The 12880-nt window shown below is 44.1% G+C and overlaps 1 long non-coding RNA gene across 1 annotated transcript in view; it reads right to left on the reverse strand.

The window, feature by feature from the left end:
- Positions 1 to 12880, reverse strand: part of LOC123276404 (uncharacterized) — a 67347-nt gene that overhangs the window by 160 nt on the left and 54307 nt on the right. The window contains exon 6 of the long non-coding RNA XR_011502669.1: positions 8755 to 8907. This is a non-coding gene — a long non-coding RNA (uncharacterized lncRNA). The remainder of the gene's footprint in view (positions 1 to 8754; positions 8908 to 12880) is intronic.

Genomic DNA, 12880 nt, shown 5'->3' on the forward strand with positions numbered 1-12880 from the left:
TTAAAAATTACTCCTGGCTTCACATATTTAAAAGAGAAGGATAAAAAACATTTACAAAAGGCGGCATTGGAACATTATCTATTGTAGTTTTCCTGCCAAAACCAGGATCTAATTAATCTGAATCTAATTATAAGGAAAGAGTCAGACAGACACAAATTGAAGGACACTGGGCATGGAGGGTAGGACAGAACCTGATCTATGCTCTTCAAAAATGTCAGTGTCATGAAAAACAAAACAAGCCTACAGAAATGTTCTAGAAAGGAGCAACCAAATGCAATGGAAGATCTTACGTAGGATTCTAGATCAAAAAGTAAACAGCTATACAGAACATTTACTAGGACCTTTGGGGACATTTGAATATGGATTGTACATTAGATAATCTTAGGTGATGGTTGAATTTCCTGGGTTTGGTCATTGTACTGTGGTTATGCAGGAGAATGTCCTGTACTCAGAAGACACATGCTGACGGATTTAGAGATAAAAGTGTCAGATGTGCAATTAACTTCCAAATAGTTCAGAAAAAAAGATACGTACGTATGTATGCGTCTGTGCGTGTGTGTGTGAGAGAGAGAAAGAATGCAAATATGGCAAAAACATTAACAATTGGCGAATACAAGTGAAGGGTATATAGGTGTTCATTATACAATGCCAGATGCCATTGTCAATAATTTAATATAATTCTCTAAAATGTGTTAAAAGTAAAAAAAAAAAAATACATTTTACAATCTAATTTGCAAGTGGTACTCATTTATTCATTTTACCCATTTACAAGACTGCTTTTAAGGGGCTGAATTTATCCCATTGATTATAAACACAATGTAAGGCCAGTACACGTAGGGCATCCATCTGGATATGAGATAAAGAGACTGCCGGGTATTTAAGGGCAAATAACACTGACAGATGACGCAGCCAGCATCCCTGTATTAACTATAATAGTAACTGCAATTTATGTGAGTAATTACCATGTATCAGGCCTGTGTAACCCTGTAACAAATAAGCTATCATCACTTGTCTTTTTTTTTTTTTTTGGTCATTTATTCTGTTTAATAGTACACACATCCACATGGTTCGAAAATGAAAATATATAAAGATACAAAGTGAAGTGTCTCCCATCTCAATCCCCATCTGTGCAGTCTTCTAAAACGTGCATCCTTCTAGAAAATTTTTAGTGCATGTTCGTTGACTTTTACAGATGAGAAAACTAAATGACGTTACGTAACTTGCTCCAGTAACAATCCCCAGGGGGCCTCGTCCCCAAGCCCGCGCCCTTGGCTGCTGCCTTAGGCTGCCTCTTCCCTCACACCAGATTGTCCTGAGTATCAGCTGGGGCTTCTGTTGCAGTGTAGCTCTGCGTCAGAGTCATAGCTGGGTCTCACATTGACCGCAGCTACGTCTGGAAATCTGATAAGGACTTTCAGCTTTTGTCTCTGCTTAGCAATCTGTGGCAGTTTTTCTTCTTTCTGAATTGTACTCATGACTCCTTATGATGTTCCCAGTTGCCCCAGTCTAGCTCAGCAGAATGCACTTGTGAATTACCCCCACCCGCACCCAGGATGGCCATGTCGCACTGGTCTTAACTGGCTTTATAAGGTAAAGCGAAGAAAAATAGAACCAGAATGTTTCAGGTGCTAACTGAGCAGGAACTCATTCTCAGAGATCCTCTGGACCCCAATAACCAGATCCCACAGACTGTCCGTTCTGCCCGAGGCCCTTTAAGAGCCTCTGACTTGCCTCAGGATTGAGATTGTCACACAGACTGACTGCTGGTGTCCTCAACACACACTATTTCAGGCTCCCGCTCCCTAGACTCTCTCTTGGCCACACACCTTGGTTCCTCAGGCCCCTTTGCCCTCGTGACCCATTCTGGGCCTGTACCTATAGCCTTGACCTCAGGACTTTCTTGGACACAATCTGATTCTTTCTGGTACCAAGCAGAGGAGCTGCCAGGAAAGGATATCCTTGCCCTGGGCCCAAGCCCAGTCCACCCATCCTCCCTCGAGGTGGGTACCCGCTGGGCAGCACTCTCCAGCCTGGCCGGTCCTCCCACCCCAAGAAAGAGCAAAGACCAGGATGGGTTCATTCAAATCAGAGAGAAGTCACTGAGCCTCCTTCCACTTCACGTCTTCCTTCTGGATGGGGAAGGGACCTAACATTTAATTGTGCACTCGCTCTGCTGGTTGTTCGGCTTACATCATCTCATTATATCTTCAGAATAACCCTATAGCCCCTTTTGGCTGGCAAGAAAATTGAGACTCAGAAAGGTTACGTCAGGGGGCCGGCCCGGTGGCACAGCGGTTAAGGTTGCACATTCCGCTTCGGCAGCCCAGGGTTTGCAGGTTCAGATCCTGGGTGCCGACAAGGCACCGCTTGGCAAGCCGTGCTGTGGTAGGCATCCCACATATAAAGTAGAGGAAGATGGGCACGGATGTTAGCTCAGGGCCAGTCTTCCTCAGCAAAAAGAGGAGGATTGGCAGCAGATGTTAGCTCAGGGCTGATCTTCCTCATAAAAAAAGAAAGGTTATGTCTGTTAGCCCAGAAAATAGCAGAACTGGGATTCAAATCCAGATCCCCAGAATCCAAGGACCATAACTTCTAGAAGGGGAAAAAAAGAATACTATTCTCCCTGTTGCATTGGTGCCTTGGGAAATTTTCCATTAAAATACTGCTAGGAAGGAACCTTCAGTGACCTTTTGCATTTTGTAATTCTGGACTGAGTCACACCCACCTTATTTCCAACGGAGTATGAACTGGGGGCGGGAATAGAGAAAAGGTCCCACTATTCCCTTGAAAATCTCTTCTCAGATTTTAAATGGTAAGTTTTCCTCCTTTTTTTCAGTACTTAAAGTTAAAAATAAAGTGGTATATTCATTATTTCCTCTGGAAAGAGAAAGCAAGACATTTTATCCAAAGACCGTCCTTTTAAGTCTGGCCATGCATCACTTAACAGGAAGACAGTCTGGGAAATGTGTTGTCAGGTGATTTTGTCATTGTGTAAACATCATAGAGTGTACTTACATACTCAAACCTAGCTGGTGTAGCCTGCTATACAACTAGGCTATGTGGTACTAATCTTATAGGACCACTGTCATATATGTGGTCTGTCGTTGACAGAAATGTCATTATGTGGATCTTCTGATGTACAATTTTTTCTAATTTTTTTTTTAGGAAGATTAGCCCTGAGCTAACATCTGCTGCCAATCCCCATCTCTTTGCTGAGGAAGACTGGCCCTGAACTAACATGCGTGCCCATCTTCCTCTACTTTATATGTGGGACACGTACCACAGCATGGCTTGCCAAGCGGTGCCATGTCCGCACCCAGGATCCCAACCGACGAACCCCAGGCCACCGAAGTGGAACGTGTGCACTTAACTGCTGCGCCACCAGTCCGGTCCCTTTTCTAATCTTTATTGTATTGAAGTTTAAATCTGTTCCTCTTGTTTCACATATTTGCTGTCACCAATAGGTAGATTTTTCCAGTGCCAGCCCTGTGTTTATTTCCTCCACGGCTCACAGCTGCAACTCAGGTGGTTGTCACCAGGTAACGAGGAAAATCTCAGGTATTGGCAGAGACACTCAGGAAGTTCCCCTGAACGAGTCCAGACTCTGTTGACACCACCCAACAATGAGCTTCCCCACTGTACTCGGGTTAAGAAGAGACAATCAGAGCCTATATTCTCCATCCAGAAGACAGGCTGCACTGTGTCATGAGGAGGAAGGAGTATACAGTACCTAAAGGGTCTTTGTTGCAAGTGTCTTTTTGTTTAAGTATACTATGTCTAAATTTTCTCTGTCAGAAGTCCTTCAGTTTGAGAAATTAAGCTTGTTTGCTCATTCTTTCAATAAATGTATATCTATAAACAGATTAGGGATGAAGAAAGCTGTCTACACTGTCCCAAACAAAGTAAAAGTTTGCAATTGGTTGTCTCCATGAGCCTTCAATTTCTGCCTTAAAGAAAACAATAAAAGAGGTTACGTGTGTGTGTTTGGGGCCATGGTAGTTGTGGGGCGAGCCTTCCCTCCACCTTTCTCCACTGAGACCATGGGCTACTCTGCTCCGAGGGACCCGGCTGCAGACGGCAAGCAGTGTGCTCTGCCTCCAGTACTGCATAAGCTCACTCTGTGCCAATTCAAGGAGCTGGGCCTGTGCAGACCCCACCCTTGGGTAGAGGAAACAAATTCATCGTTCTCTCTTACACAGGCTTTAGTGCCTACGACTCCACCAAAACTGAAGGTTCTTTGTAACCTCTGCGTTGCTAAACGCAATGGTCTGTTCTCAATCTGATAGCCTTCTCCTTTCTTGGCTTCCATGATCTTATGGATTCTCAGCCTACCTCGGGAGCCATTCTTCATCTTTTGCTACAACTCTTTCCTCTGCCCACCCCTTAAATACAGGCATTCTCCCAAGTTCTATCTCCTGCCATCTTCTTGTCTTATATTCTTGGCTCTTTCAACCATTCTACAGAGCTGAACCACCAAGTGCGTGCTAAGGACTCCCAAATGTGTTTCTCCAGCTCGGTCTTCTGGCCACTAAGCACCAGACTCATACATTCCACTGTCTGCTGAATGTCTTCACTCAGATAAGAGACTCCAACTCAACATGCCCAAAATTAGCTCATCACGGCTCCCATTTCACCTCTCAACCTGTGCCTCCTATGTTGGAATGGCAACAGCATCATCCACCCAGTTGCACTGGCCTATGATATAGCCATAAACTGGCGAATGCCTTTGATTGTCCCCTGTCCTCATCTCCCATACCCAATCAAGCAGTGAGCCCCCTGGGGATTGTTACCGAACCAGGTTCATTTTTGCCCACCACCCAGAAAGCCAAACACCCAGATGACGAGATTGCAGCAGAGAGAGTTTAATCACAAGGCAGCCATGTGAGGAAGAGAGGGCATGAGCCTCAAATTTGCTTCCCCGAAAATAGGGACTCAGGGATGTTTATGGGATAGTGGGGCAAGGTGGTCTTAAATGTAGAGAGGTGATTGGAGGTGAGGAGGGGTGAGGTAATTGATGATCTGCGCAAGTGTAGTCAGACTCCATGCCTCTTCACAGAACCCATGTTCACAAAATGGCAGCATGGGCATGATCTGAGGGTGGAGTTTTTAGCCTCTTGACGTCAAAAGGTCACCTATCAGACATCTCCACGGGCCCAGTTGATGGGTTAGTGGTCTCAACTGTCCTGAAGTGGACAAGGAATTCTAATTCCTGAAAAACAGCTCACACACCCATTACCATGGGGCCCCAGGCTCCAGGGAGGTGTTATCTATAGGAAGCTAGTGCGAGTCAGATAGCATAGTGCCTAAGCAGCACAGTTAACGATGGGTGGGGTAAACAGCTAAAAGCTATAATCAGTAATTGCAGAAAGGAAAAAAACAGTACCTAGATGCTTAATCATCAATGGCTGTTTGCCGGTTTCAGATTTACCTCTGAAATCTCAAATGCAACCCTTTCTCTCCATTTCTACTGTCCCTCTACTTAGTTAACACAGGAGACTCTCCAGTCTCCCCTCAACCAATTCCATCCTCTATTCAGCCATGAGAGTGTTGTATCTAAGATGCAAATCTACCCATAGTGCTGGAAATCCTACAGCAGCTCCCCTGCCGAGCCGTTTAACGTGGAGACAAGATTTTCCACACCCTAAACCTTGCAGATTTCTCCAACATCATCTCCCAACTCTCCCACTTCTAGAGGTTCGCACCACCCTGATTCACTCCCTTGCCTTTGTTCACGTTGCTCCTTCTTGCTTGAAATGCTCTTCCTCACCTTCCTCACCTGGTGAACACCTGTTGGGACTCACAGCCAAGTCGCTTTCTCTGGAAAGTCCTACTTGTTGTTGCCTCTCTCATGTGCTTCCCCATGCTCTCTCCCGATGTCTGTCACAGCACACATCACATTGGATTTCAGTTATCTTTTATGTGCTTATCTTCCCAAGAAGGCCACAAACTCCTAGAGCCCACGTACAGTGGAACGAGCACAGGATTTCGGGTGAGAGGATTGGGTTCCAAGTCCTCAGTCCAACTTATTAGCTGCAAGGTTTCAGAAGGTCACTTGGTCTTTCTGAGCCTCAATGATTCTAATATCTAATTCACAGGATTCTCTGATCAGTTGTCCTGGGGCACATCGTATGACATATCTGCTATTTCCTCAAGTTTAAAATTAGCTCAATCATCTCTAGAGTCCCTTCCAGGTTTAAAAGTTTTCTAAGCTGATGAGGGCTGTTTGATGTTTTCCTGCAATCAAGAGCGTGTACAAATTTATAACCTGTTAAAAATGGCTAAACCTACACAGCAAATGAAAAGGAAGCTCTGTTAACAGTCATAAACTGGATCGCTGGATTAGCCAGGGTCCTCTGCTTCTGCTGCAAAACATACTACCTGATGCTCAGAGCACACTAAATGCCGGTAGCCAGGAGGTCCATCTCGACCGTGTTGGCACACTTCTGTTGCTAACTGTTGGGTTCTACCAAGACCAACAGTCAACTGGGTTTGTCAGTCTAATTTTGGTAATTGAACTAAGTATAGTACAAACTAATCAGACATGAGTTTGAAATGAAAGACAGCTGTTTTCTATGAAAAAACAGGCTGAATGCTTTGGAATTCTTTCAAGTGATGAGTGGGCAAGACAACCATAAAAGATTGTGTCACTGCCTGGTTGCCCCAAGGAACTCAAGGGTGGGTTTGGAGGCATTTAACTGTTTTTCCAAATTGTTTTTTCCCTTTTGTTATGTTAAGGAGATGTAATCACCAACCACCCTGAACCAGACCAACCCTTGCCACGAAAGCCAGCCACGCCTGTGACCTCTGCCTTATTGTTAATGCTGAGATGTCCCCAGGAGGAACTTAGGTCTTGTTGCCGCATCCTGCAGTGTTTGTGGAAGTGCGTTTTCCAACTAAGCCTGTGCAAGCGAATGCCCACCTCTCCCATTTGAATATTCATTCCCCGTCTGAAATAAACGCCCCTGCTTCCCTTTGTTCAGGGAGCCATGACTCTGGAAATAATTCCTCATGGTCTCCTATTTGCAGCAAACATACCTTACTTTGTGAGACAACTCCTTCTGGTGGAGACGCTGATCTAACTCGCCAGGAGGGAGCCCACTTTGGTTTTGGTAACAACTGAGGGAGGAAAAAGGGAGCAAGCTAGAAGGATCCTGCGCAGACTACATCACTACTGTCTAAGTTCTCACCCTACGGAACTAGAAATTGCGGGCAATGCCTTTTGAGCAAGATGACATCTAATTCCAATCAGCAGATCCATTAAAAAAAAAGACCTTGATTCTAAATTTAATAGTTTGGGGGAAAAAATTACGCTTGTATGTTTAAGTTAAAATTAAAATGCAAAGGTTGTCTATACCTGACTTTTTGGATTGAGGGATCCACTGCTGGGGAGAAGAGGCTCTGGCTGAGCTGAGCATTTTAAAAACATATGAGGTTGGGGCCAGCCCAGTGGAGCAGCGGTTAAGTTCGCACTTCCCGCTTCTTGGTGGCCCAGGGATCGCTGATTCGGATCCCGGGTGCAGACACCACGTCGCTTGGCAAAAGCCATGCTGTGGTAGGCATCCCACATATAAAGTAGAGGAAGATGGGCATGGATATTAGCTCAGGGCCAGTCTTCCTCAGGAAAAAAAAAAAAAAGAGGAGGATTGACAGTAATTAGCTCAGGCTAATCTTCCTCAAAAAAGAAAAAAAAATAAATAAAAACATATGAGGAGCAAGGGACTGACTCACCCCACTGCAAGTCACTGGAGCCTTTGTTTAATTTCTTCCTTCTAAATTTGACTGAGATGGTTGGCGTTTCTTTTTTAAAAGAATCCCAGGGAGAGGGAAGTAACATACTTCATCCAAACCAAACAATTCAGCACAGAACACTCAGCTTGATAGAATGGAAAATGAAAAGAAACGTTTCTGGTTTTTTCTCCCACTGAAATGGTTTCTCAATAGCAGGTTTAAAACACTTGACAGAGAACAATAAGATCACTCTGTGTCAGAGGTAGCAGGGAACATAAACCAGAAAAACCCTCTTTTCGTAGTCAGGATTAGTACTTAAATCTCCGGAATTAATAGTTTTATTAGGTGAAGATTTGTTCTTGAAACTGGATCAAAGTTGAAAGGAGACGAGCTGTAAAAGGTACATTAAACAGAAAGAGATTTCATCTTTGAATAAGCACCTCATGGAACTGTGATCAGGAGAAGAAACAAAATTTAGGATTTATCACCCTCTCACAAATCTATCATTTTAACACACACTTACTGTAATCTCATGAATAAAAATGTCACCACTATAATTAAAATCTGAACTATCATTGCTGGAAGCCCACTGTTTTCATACCCTTGAAAGGATACACTATATTCTCCATGTTGATCAAATGTAAAAATAAAAAAGGAAGGAAGGTGCCAAGACTTTCAAACTAGTAATTAGCATTGTTAATCTGTAATCTGAACCCGAATCTGAAAAGTCAACTAAAGGTTACTGTTTTCAATAGGCTGAAATACAACTTCTTTAGTTTCTGTCAATGTTGTTATCCTGGAGCAGAGCCATCACTACTGTTGGATACCCCGTTGGATTGTGTAAATACCCAGAAAGAAACTGTGTATCTACTCCTCACCCTTCCTGCCTTGATGGAGCACTTACGTCCAGCCAGCACCACTTCTGATGCTTTGAAGATACAAAGAATAAATGACAAGGCCCCTGCCCTCCCCCCCCCCCGCCCCCCACCGGAGTTCACAGCCTGTTTGAGAGGTCAAAATACTCACATTGGAAAGAAATAGAAAACAAGTGTCAAAAAAGGATCCCTTGAGGGGTCAGCCCGGTGGCATAGTGGCGAAGTTCCCACACTCCTCTTCGACAGCCAAGGGTTTGCAGGTTCGGATCCCGGGCAGGGACCTAGGGCTTCTCGTCAAGCCACACTGTGGTGGCATTCCACATCAAATAGAGGAAGATTGGCACAGATGTTAGCTCAGCAACAATCTTTCTCAAGCAAAAAGAGGAGTAATTGGCAACAGATGTTAGCTCAGGGCCAATCTTAATCACACACACACACACACACCCACACAAGGATCCTTTGAGCCTCTTCATGACTCTGGAATATTATTTTGGCATATTGTGTCAGAAATCTCTTGTGATGACTATGCTAGAGGAAAAATGAGTCTAGGTTCCCAACACTCCCCGTGCTTTGCAAAAACCTTGCACTGGCTTTCAATTGTTCTTATGGTAACATCTGCAGGGGAGGAAGAACTATTCCTCTACCCTCTAGGTTCCTCTGGCTGGTCTACAAATTAAACTCACATGAGACAGAATAACAGGAGAAAATCAAACAAAGCTTTATAACATGTATATACGGGAGAAACCCAGGAAAACTGAGTAACTTGCCAAAAGGACAGAAGCTACCACTTTACATGCCATCTTCAGTTAAGGACAAAGGAGGATGTTGAGGGTAGTGATTTGGGACTTCAAAGGGGAGGAAGGCAATTCACATGGAGATGGAAAAGGAAACATTTAGTAAACAAATGCTTGTTGGGCCATTTAACCTTGATAAAAATGGGTGTCACCAGGTGCCTTCCTGTCTACCACACCTAGTTCATATTATACTATAGTTAGCATGGTGATAGCTCCTTCCTGGGACAGGCCTTCTGTCTTAAATTCTTTTAGGTTGTTAGGGGAAAGGTCAGAGTTTCTTTCTGAGTCTTCTGTCCTTAAAATAATCAAGCCAAAGAGACACATTTTGGGGTGGCCAATTCTGATCTTTCACACATCCCAAATCCTTGACCAGGCCTAGGGGCATGTGACCAGCCCTGACACCTCTCTGACATCCTCTTTGTGCAGCTTCTCCCCCAAGTTGATCTCTGCATTCCAGCCACACTGGCCTTTTTAGCTCCTTCCCACTTTGCAAATTCTGTTCCTGCTGCCCAGATGACTCTTCCTCCCTCGCCCACCACTTTGCTTAGCAAGCAACCTCTCATCCTTCAGATGCAGTTTCAGTATCACTTTCTAAGAAGCATCCCCAACATATCTCCCTCCACTCAACACATTAATGTCCCCATTAGTCCTTGTATTTTGCCGTGATAGAACTTTCCACAGTTGTAATTAAGCCATTGTGTATTTAGTTCTCTAACGACAATCTCCATAGTAGAACTTTTCACAATCGCAGTTAAACAGCTTTGTATTTAGTTGTCTGACAGCCATCTGCCTCAACGTGAGCTCATGAAGGCAGCATTGGTCTCTATCTTCCTGTTCATTGCTGGATCCCCAGGAACTCAAACAGAGATTGTCACCTGACCAAGATTCTCTCATTGACCAAACTCTACTCAGGCTCTCTGAGCTCTTTTTCAACTAGGCGCCACTTTCGGGCTCCCATGTTCGTCTCTTCATAGTCCCACTTTAGCAAGAATCCTGCTAAGTCAGTTCAGCCATCCTCAGTATCTGATCACTCTCGGTATCTAGCCAATCCCCCAGGCAATGTCTGATCACCCTGGTCTGCCTTCAGCAAGATGCCTGCTAGGCCAGTGTAGCCAGAATCCCCCCTTACCTCTGATGTTGCCTCTTGGTAATTTTCCATCCACTGACCCCTGCCCTTCTCCTTGGCTATAAATTCCCACTTGCCTATGCTGTATTCAGAATTGAGCCTTGTTCTGTACTGAGGTCTCTTTTCCTCTAGTTATAGTCTTAAATAAAATCTGTTCTGGGGCCTGCCTGGTGGCGCAGTGGTTAAGTTTGCGCATTCCTCTTTGGGGGCCCGGGGTTCACTGGTTCCAATCCCAGATGTGGACATGGCACCACTTGGCAAGCCATGATGTGGTAGGTGTCCCACATAGAAAGTAGAGGAAGATGGACACAGATGTTAGCTCAGGGCCAGTCTTCCTCAGCGAAAGGAGGAGGATTGGCAGCAGATGTTAGCTCAGGGCTAATCTTCCTCAAAAAGAAAAAAAAACCCTGTTTTTGCTGCTTTAAGGTGCAGTAAACATTTGATGAATGAATTACGATAACACAAGTAATTAACACTAAAACACCCTTAACAATCAATTGCCTTTCTGAAGCGAAAGACAGAAGCAGTATGGTCTTTAAAGAGGACTGCTTTGACGCCTCCTTTTCGGTCACACTTTTACTAGAGAGGGCCTGAGACTTCTTTCAAAACGACTAAAGGTAAGGAGTCTCAAGTGTATGTGGCTCTGAATTACTTCTTATTTTCTGGAGTCCACTCAGGCACATTTACATTTACATAGAAATTTTCCATGAAAAGTAGGCAAAGGGACTCAGGATACGCCACCCCGAAATATGCCACATCGACATAAGAATTATTTTGAGCTGAAATTATTTCGAGTTCCTGAAATCTCTTATGTACCTAAAAGCAGAGCCTCCCAAAGGACCCAAGCGTCATAGATGCCCTCCCCGGGAGCCACTCAGATCTTTTCTTCCAGGAGACAAGAAGTCAGCACCACACCCAGACGCTGTCACAAACTACACATCAGCTATTCATTTTGTTTTCCCAGCAGGCACTTGCTTTTCCGTCAGTGCCCTTCCTCCAACATTCCCCCGCTAAGTTAGGCATACAGACTCCAAGCTCTCACCTCCCGTTGGAGTTACTCATTGCTGAATGCACCCATGTGTAAGCGTGATGCACATGCTAATAAACTCCCATTTGTTCTTGTCTTGTTAATCTGTCTTTTGTCAGTCTAATTTTACAGGGCCCCAGTGGGAGAACCTAGAAAGGTATAGGGAAAAAAATTTTTTTTCTCCTCAACAGTTCTGGTGACAAAGATGGGGTTCCGCTGACTAGGACACCTTGCTTGGTCCAGAAGTTGCAGTTAAGAGATCCTGGGCCTCTGCAAAAGCCAAGAAGGTAAAACGTCTTGCCAAAGTCACCCTCCCAGTTTCTGTCTACAGGGTCCACTGGAATGGGGGTAATAAAATCTCTTTGTCTTTCAGTTTAATTTCCAGGCCCACATAGGGACTCTAAGAGGGTTGAGGAAAAGTTTTCTTTCCTCTATAGAGGAAAACTAAAAACATTCTTTGCCTATTGAAGAACTGATTCAAAGGTCTCATAAACCATCCACCTCCCTCCCAACGCTCTCATCCTCCTGTGCTGACGATACTGATCAACTCTCACCACCATGGATTAAAACAAAATACGAGAATCCCACAGCAACAATTGAACCATCTACAATCTTCCTGTGGACCAGAAGTCGGCCTTGTGTTAAATGAATCAACTTCAATCAACAGCAGGAAAAAAAAAAAAAAAAGGGGGGGCTGGCCCCATGGCCGAGCGGTTAAGTTCACGCACTCCACTTCAGCAGCCCAGGGTTTTGCCAGTTCAGATCCTGGGCGCGGACATGGCACCGCTCATCAAGCCACGCTGAGGCAGCGTCCCACATGCCACAACTAGAAGGATCCACAACTAAAAATACACAACTATGTACCAGGGGGCTTTGGGGAGGAAAAGGAAAAATAAAATCTTAAAAAAAAAATCAACAGCAGGAGATAAAAACAATAAAATTAGTGGCAAGAAGTGGTTCCTTACAGAAAAATACTTGATCATAACCACATTGAAAATTGACTGCAAAATTGAAATGTATTGTAAAGACTTATTTAAGTAGTCACAAAAACACCACAATTGTTATTATAGATGCCTTCCTATATGGAAGCAAATGAATATATCATACTTCCATCACAGACCAGACACCAAAATGGGTAACAGAATTTTATAAGAAGCAACTAGATTAGATACACCAGTTCCTTTTCCACAAGTTTTCTCTAGATTTGCATCTGCGTTTTCTGTTTGTAAACAAAATCTTTTAAGCTCTCAGCCTGGAAAACTTTACTGAAAAAAAGTACACACACACATGCTCCTAAACCTATAGACTGAAAATATTCTTTCCCTGCAGA

This window comes from Equus asinus, chromosome 4 (assembly GCF_041296235.1).
Source record: "Equus asinus isolate D_3611 breed Donkey chromosome 4, EquAss-T2T_v2, whole genome shotgun sequence".
Taxonomy (NCBI): domain Eukaryota; kingdom Metazoa; phylum Chordata; class Mammalia; order Perissodactyla; family Equidae; genus Equus; species Equus asinus.